This window comes from Podarcis filfolensis (assembly GCF_964270895.1).
Source record: "Podarcis filfolensis genome assembly, chromosome: 5".
NCBI lineage: Eukaryota > Metazoa > Chordata > Lepidosauria > Squamata > Lacertidae > Podarcis > Podarcis filfolensis.
In genome coordinates this window covers 64843814-64852708 of record NC_139608.1, presented here as the reverse complement: position 1 = coordinate 64852708, position 8895 = coordinate 64843814, and positions in this window count along the sequence as shown.

Below are 8895 nucleotides of genomic sequence, written 5' to 3'. Positions count from 1 at the left end.
ACCCCCAAACGAAACAACCACTAGCTGGCATGTTGAAAGCATTTGCCTGGGCTGCTTTTTTTTTTTTACATCCCATAATAACTATAGCAGGGGGAGCCAATATGCCCTCCAGATGTTGCTGGACTCCAATCCCCATCAGCCCCAGCCCGTGGCCAGGAATGATGGGAGTTAAATAACTTCTGTAGGGCACAGAATTACAGAAATGCTATTAGCATAGGTAACAAAAAAATTGGGGGACTGCTATAGCTCATCTTTGTGTGTAGCATCTGCTCTGTGTGTCAGAAAGTCCCAGGTTCCATCCACAGCATCTCTGGGCAGCTGTGGGAATGTCCCCCATCTGAAACCATGGAAAGCTGTTCTGCAATTGGTTAAACAACAGGAAGCAAAGACAAGGAATAATTGGGCTGTTCTTACAGTGTAGGAGGTGGGGGAGCAAGCAGCAGGCTCATCTAAGGGCACTGGGGCCAGTGCTTTCCAATTCTGCCATAGACAGCCTCAGCCCCTACACACAATTGCACTCTCAAAGGAGTCCCCGAGAGCTAAACGTTTCCAAGCTGCAGTTTGTCCATGCCCATGCATGCAGGGATGTCTCTGATTCTGCAGAGCTGTACTCCCTCCCCTGGGATAGCCAGAGCCGTGCACGACTGAAGGACATATCATTATTATTTTTTGCTGAATTGTATTTCTTTGTACTTTTGTAGACTGTCTCTAACTTCCCTCTGCTCTTTTTAAAACTTCTTGTCCCCTCTGAATTTCTGCTTTTGACGTTGCCAATGACAATATGCATCACCACATCCTCTGACTGCAGCATACAGTGACACCGACTCTGCCTTCAAAAGTTTGGTTATTGTGCGCGTATAGAGACTCCACATACATCCTCTGCCATTTAACCCATTACTTCACCATATGTCATTGGCAAATAAAGCCACTCCCTATGCAGTTGAAGGGTCTGATTCGCTTGACTTCCCTCCCTTCCCCATCACATCTCTCCATTCTCACCTTTTCAGGGTTGTAGGTTTCCCGGAATTTTACAGGCACACCCAATTTTCATCTTCCTGGCCAGTTTCCAGAATAAGAAAGCAAAATTTTTGCTGAGCTGTTTTTGCTGTCGTAACTATATGCACGCACTGTGTAGGAATGGTGCCTCAGATTGCAATGTGAATTCTGTATGCTGTGCAATGTAAAATCTCTAGAAATATCTGGATAAGGATTCTGCGCATGCTCAGGAGTTATCTGTCAAAGATGCCAATGTTTTTGCTCCCCTTTCTTTCTGCTCTCCTGGCCAGGTTGCAGCAGCAGTAGTACTAACCACATGAAGCTGTTCCTTACTTCAGTAAGGACCAGTGTGCCGAACTTTTTCAGAACAGGTAGGCAAGCATTTTTTTGCCCAGTGAATATTGCCTCCCATCTTATGGTAGTGAATATGTGAACAGTACTGTTAGCAAGTCGGTAGTTAATATGTAGAAGAGGAGCTATCTATCTTCTAGAGTAGCGTGTAAAGAAGCTGTTTTTTGTTGTTGTAGTTGTTAAGAGGGCTGTTAAGATGCTAGTTAGTGGTTCTTGGCCTTGCTCGTTTCCCCTTCAAAAATAAGAAGTGCAAGGCTTTTTTTGCCCTTCTTGCAATTCACATGTCCTGGCACACGGTTGTGTTGAAAGTAGAGATGGACAAATCTGTCAATTTCAGTGTCTCTCAGTTCCTCATTTTTCTAACCTGAAATTCAGTTCTCCCCATTTCCAACAGCAGGCTATGACTCCCCCCCCCCCCGCCCCACAGTAGTTCTCATGAAAATACACCAGCATTTCTGTGCGAATTTCTTGTTACAAGTTCTTCCATGCACTTTAGCCTAGTTTACATGTTTTAGCAAAACAATTTTCCCTGATATAATGCATTTCCCCCCATATCCTTTTCACTAATATATGCATTTCTGTACACATTACTTGGCTGTATAAGTGCATTGCAAAATTTAGAGAAGTGCCAAGTTTGAAGGACGGCTGTGGTTCAGTTCAAGTACTGTTTCGAAAAATGCAAATTGGGTGGGGTGGGGGGTTTGCCTTTAAGTGTGAACTGACTCAAAGGTTTCCCCCCATCCCTGGTTGAAAGGGAATATGACATAGCGTGTGGGTGCTATGCTTGATTCAGGACGTGTGCTTCCGACATGCAAATAGTTCTGTTCTGCCTTGCTTTTTCAGATGGGAATCCTATGCACATTTGCTTGGGAGGAACTCTGATTTAACTCCCATAGTTGAAGACACAGGCTTAGGAACTAGGCTGGAAGTACTCATGTGTTTTTGTGAAGCTCTCATTCTTGTAAGAGGGCTTTCTGGTGGCTCATGTCCTCTGCCAATTAGTTTTTATGGGCCATTTCGGTTTTCCACTTCAAGCTCCAAAGTGACATGGACTGGATGGATCTGAGCAGTTTTAATTTATGCGAATTAGTTCTCCATTTACCATCATATTTAGAATCTAAGCAGATTTAGAGCCAGTCATTGTAAGCTCACTTATTGGGGGCCAAACAAGATGTGACACTATTCGAACAATTGGAGCCGGCCCTACCACTGGGCAGAGTGAGCTAGCTGCCTCAGGCAACAGATTGTGGGCAGTAAATTGTTGGTTATTATTTTTATATTCCCTACTCCCTGGCGGATTTTCTGCCTCAAGTGTCCAAATAACCCAACCAGCCATAACTTGACCACAATCAGCAAATTGACCCTGCAAGCAATTAGCAGTATCATGAAAGCATTTTTTTTTAAAAAAGAAGTAAATAATAGGGGTCCCTAGTCCAGATGGAGACTCTGGTGGGAGGGTTTAAAGGGACTTCATCCCTTTGACCATAACCCACTGTGGTCCTGATCCAGATATGGGACCTCGTGCCTCATCTTTAATTTAATTTTTAATGTAATTGCTAATTGTGTGAATGGTGTCACATCTAGCTTGGTCCTTGGAAGCAACTGGACATGGAAATATGTCAAAGATTCAGATGTTAGTTACATTACGACAAATTCAACTTCATGCTATTATGTTTGTGCCATAAGCTCAAGTGTTTGAGCTTGCCAGGTGGAATGATCTCCCCTCTCCTCCCACCCATGGCCATTCTCAGGGCTCTCCTTCCCAGAAACTTGTTTTGTTGGATCTGGGCCATAAACCACAGACCCAAGCATTTGGGGTGCAGATTGGGTTGTACAGCTTTGTTCTGGGGCTAGCCCTACAAGGCAGAGGACTCCAGCAGAAGCTGACCTATATGTTCTGTAAGGCATGTTAAGAGAGCTAAGCATTGCATTGCATTGCATTAAGTTGGTTAAGCTGGAAATGGAGGAGTATAGCCGGCTTTGTACAGCCGGCTTGTCTCTATCCTGGATGAGCAGTGCTTTGCATCAGCAGAGCATGTAACAGCATAAAGTAATGCTAGGAGAAAAGCTCTAAGATACTCATATCTAATATCACAATTTGTTTTTGTATGCAATTTTGGCTAATGTACATATTTTTGCAAAGCAATTTCCCCTGGTGTAATGGCTCACCCAGTGAACTTACAGTGAAACCCTCCTGGCAGTGGCATCCCTGTTGTTTACTGGGAGTGGGCAGTGAGGTCAGTGTTGTGGGGGTGCACCAGCAGAGCCAATCCAGTACTCCTGCTGGTGCATCTGTGCAGCCCCAGCCTTGCCATCACCTCACATAAGCAGCAGTGGGACCTCTGCCCCATTGAGGGAGCTGCCCCGGTCCTGGGAGAGGGTTGTGTCCTAGAGGGAGTTTTGAGGTCCCAATAAGAGATGACTGAGTGGGCTGTATTTGGATTCTAGGCCTGAAATTTCCCACCTATACAGTATCATAAAATCATAACATACACCTGTACATTTTTATCTTATTTTTTCATGGGCACCAAATTCTTAAATTGTGAATCCCTATTATTTTAATTCATTACCACTTACATTACCCTCATTTATTTATTTACAGCAGCATTGTTATATTTGAACATAAGCATTTTGTGTAGTTTACATGGTAAGATCTTGCAAGAGCTGAGAAATCATGTATCTAAGTCTTGTTTGTTTGGATGCTCTTGTGTGATGCTGTTGCTTAAATCCTACTCAACTTGCAACACCGTTTTCCTCTTTATTTAATCAGCATACTGTATTTTTGTTTTCAAACCTTCCGTTGTCGTTAGTTAAGCTGCAGATTGTGTACTTGGCTCATCCTTTGTCGTGCACACGACAACTAACCCAACTGATAAGCTATCGGTCTGCTAATCAGACAAAGATTTGACGTGTGTTTGTTGTAATGGCGTTATCAAGGAGTATGCAACCATGTTCAGAAAAGATAAAAGATGAGGAAGGAAGGCCATCTCGGTGCAGGAGCAAGGTGATGCAAGAGGTACCATCCAGTCCTACCGGAACTATGTTCTAAAAAAGATCTCTGAAGCTTAGCTGTGGTTTACCACAATGCTCTACTGATCAGCTGAGTGGTCAGATGCATAAGGCGACTGAAAGCAAGTTCATTTTCCCACAGTAAGAGAAATGCAGACATGTGCACATATGGGCGTGCCCATGCACAAAACCTCTCTGCATGCATGCAGAGGTCATTTGTGCATTACAGATGCTGGCTGCAGCAAGGCTTAAGACATCCCCCCCCAACCCTTGTGACATTCACAAGCAGAACATTCACAATACAAACAAACTTCTGTCCTTTAATTGCATCAGCTTAACCCATTCTTTCTTTAAAATTTTCACTTATAAACATAAGCAGCCTTTTGAGTGCATTATGGATGTACGTGCTCCCACAGTTCAAGAAAGCATGAGAGTCAAGCACGATCTCTTTCTCTATAAAAGAACGGAGGCCAGAAATGAACAAAGACTCTTCCATCTCCAGGTCTAAGGACAATGGAACATTGTCGTCTCTCAATACTTGAGGAAGCCAGATCCTTATATAATCCTAGGAATCAAAGAAGCTCTGTTGATGTCCTGTTAGTGGTTCCTTGCCCTCACGGTTGGTTGATGTGTACCTAAAACGAAGCCTTCTCAGTAGTGGCACCAAAACTCCAGGGTTCTCTTTTTCTGGGCATGTGGCAGAATGCATTCCTGTATAGCTGTAGACACTTCATTAAATACTTGCATAGCCCTAGTCTTTTGTTACTTAGCATTCTCCTTCGTATGTTAAGGTTGCTTTTAGTGTGTGCAAGTATATGCTCAGCTGCCTATATGGCTGGTTGTGTTCGTGAATTAGGATTATATTATTATTATTGGAATGACTTTTATTGATTTATTATACACCACTTTTAAATCTATCAGTTGGACTTATGCCCTACCTTTCCTTCAATATGGAGTCTAAGGCACCATACAAAAAAGGAAACACATGTGTCTATAGTTATCTCTGTGCGTGTGTACACACATGCACACACACACACAAATAAAGCCACAATTAAAACGTCATAAGCTACAGAGATACTTTGTGCACCGCTTGTAAAACAAAAATAACCTTATAAACCAGTAAATAAATCTAAAATGGCAATTTAAGATGCCATGTGAGGACTACACACTATTTCTCTGGTGTATTCTGTGAATCACTGACAAGAACAGGAGGATGTTTAAAATGTGTGGGATGCACGTAGTGTACAAAGGGTTAAGATATCGCCTGTGATTGCAGAAATGGCTTTTAGCACTAATCCTCCCAGACTGAAGGCTGGGTGGGGGTGGTTGGATGGGTCGTTTTAATGCAGTTCAATTTTCTTTTATGATTATATGCACTCTCGTCGTTCCACTTGTAATTTAATGATAACCCTGAATGGCTTATCAAACGGGACAGTTATCTCCTCTCCCCCAATAAGATGTTTGTAGATGGCGAACACAGCAGGGAGCTCAAAATATAATGTCGGGAATGTTTAATTTTTTTGCAGGCTTTACTCTGGCATGAGATGGATAGCACCAGCCTTACTCAGCAGATAACCTTTTCTTCAGAGCCCTTGCCTATTTTTTTTTGACATAGTGGCTGCAAGCCTGCTTGTTCTTGCATGTCCTGCTACCCAAATCTCACTTATCCAAACTTGAGGAATTAGGACCCAAACCTCACTATACACACTGCAGATTCAGATATCCAAACAACTGGACCTGTGTGCAGTACTGTACACAAATAAGCAACCTTAAACAAGCCTTACCTTTTGTGTTTTGTTGGTCCGTGACAGCCGTTTTGCCAGAAACCATGGAGAGAAAGAGGGAGGAGGTAGGAAGGGGGAGGGAATGGGCATATTAGAGAATTTTTCATTTCCACATTTGCCTTTTGCAAGGTTTCACAGGGTTTTCTTGTCCCCACCCCCTTTCCAGAGTCAAAATTCTGTGGTCAGGAACGCATTAGAAATTTCCCCATAGAGATCAATGGAAAATGTTGCCTCGTCATGCAAATGCTTGCCTAACAATATCCTGTGAATGCATTGTTTTCGATAGTGAGACCTTCATGTATACCATTTCAGAAAGACTCACACATATTGTCAAGGAGCCAAGATGTCAAATTTGACCATTAGTACCTTTGGTACCACCTAGGCGAGCGTGTTTGTGTGTGTGAGTCATACTGAAAAAGTGTGTTCATAGGCATGCAGGATTGCAACGGCTGCATCAGGAAAATAGTCAAGAACTCAGGAGGGATAGGAAACAGGTGATAGCAGATCATAACACTTGACTTCTCTGTGTTGTCAACCATTCATCTGAGCTTGCCTGTGGCTAGATTTCTGAAGCTGCACTGCAGGGCCTCCCTATCAATTTCTAACAACAGCAAAGAATTATGCATTTCTAGCACCAATTTTCAATCTCTAGTGGTCCAGACTAAAATTATAATAAGCATTTATCTCCGTGTGTGGTCATCAACCAACCTCGCTGGCTCAGGGACTATATAACTATTCCAAAGCTGGCACTGGGCAGTGTGATGTAGGGCTGCTTTATCAACCAGTTTAATATCAGCTGCTTTCCCAAATAGTATACTGGTACCATTCTGGATACAGATTGATTTGACTGAAAGTGCAACCCATAACAAACCGCTATTATCCAACTAATACAATGCCTGGGGCAGTGGCCGAAGGTGACATCATCAATGTCTCTGGATTTTAGCAAAGCAGCTTACCAACTGCACATCAGAACCAGGATTATAAAGGGGGGTGGGGAGGAAATCACATCCCCCCGATTTCTCCTGAATGTCTGCTCGCCAGCTCAAGAGTAAACAGGCTCAGGAAGAAGATCCCTTATTCTCTCTCAAACAGATCATCTGATCCGCCAGACACAATCACTGTTGTCTAGCCCACTCATAACTGCGCCTTAATGATAGGCATTTGAGCCTCACTCTTCATTATTTCACTTCTGGTTTGTGAAGTTAAATCTGGTGGGTGGGAGGGAGCATGTAGTTCTACGATGCGACGAGCAAAACCTAATGCCACAGAGCTGTGCCGCATCAGCCTTCTAGTTCTGCATTTTTCAAACAGGAACTTGCCAGTTTGTAACCATCTGCAATTTTAGGAACAACTGTTACAAAATCTGTGTGCTTCTGCTAACCGAGGTTGAGCTAATGTTTAAGAAAGGTATTGTACCTGAAATTTCACCTAAAGCAGAAGAAAAAATGGGGTGGCCCTCCTTAGGTGAAACATTAGAATAATTTCAAGGGAAACCACAAGGATTTCAGTAAGAGTAGTGAAATGGCTCAGTGTGTCAATTTGATCCTCACATCCTTGACTGGAGCAACCACAACACAGATATGTTTTAATTCGCTTCCACCTGACCAAGTATAGACTGTTCTCAGGCTGGGAATAGTAACTTTGTGATGCATAAACTACAGTGCCTGGAATTCTTTGAGGGAAATAATGTATTTTGAATGTGTTTTACAGGCAGTGCTTCCCCTCCCCCCCCAAAGTACTTAAGGGTACACAGTACTGGTACCTCCTTTTGTTGTTGTTAAAAAGTGTGGCACTTACTGTAACAACTTCTTGGTGAGTAGCTGTACCTCTTTTGCTAGAAAAAAAGCACTGTTTACAGGTATAGTGTGTACACAGCCTAAGTGAGTGGTGGGGGGCTAGGTTGAAGTTAGGTGGCTTGCTTACACAATGTGCATCACTTAATTTTTCTTTGCTTGAAGACTAGCAGCTGAGTGTGTGACTTGGCTCCTTTGAAAAAACATTGCTTTTGAGTCTATGCAAGGTGTTAAGGAGATTCCATATTTGGTGTATAGTACTTCTGTTATGATGATGCAATACACTGAACTGGGGGTATACATATATGTGAGCCAGTGCTATATATACCCCAAGTTGCCTGCAAAAGACTATAGTCTGTTGCAGGCAATTTGGGATAATTTATTAGTTTAAATGGAGAGGACATACCAGGAAGTTGTACCTAGTAAGGAGAGGTAAGGCAGTGAACAGAAGAAAACAGTGTGGATGAGCACTGCTTTTAAACGCATAATTAAACCACAGATAGAGACTGTAAGCTTGATGGAACCCTAAGCTTTATTTTTTTAGCTTCTTTTTTATAGTAGAAACCCACTTAAAACATTTATATTATTATTACTACGTTTATATTCTACCTTTGATACAAGGAGCTCAAGGTGGTTTTACATACTTCTTCTTTCCCTCTCCATTCTATCCTCACGACCACCCTGTGAGGTTAGGTGAGGTTGAGAGTGGCTGGTCCAAGGTCACACAGCAGACTTTATGGCTGATTAGGGCTTTGAACCCCAGCAGTCTAGCCACGACACCCCAGTGGCTCTATTCAGTGATGCTGGTGGTGTAAAATACCACATGTAACACATTTGAGATGCTGTGAAATGTCTCAAGTTTCAAGGCTGGAGTAGAAGTCACAGGCCTGCTTAAGACACCACATATGTAGACTAGACAAACATGACATGCACCCTCAACCTGGATGAAGCTACTAAGTCAC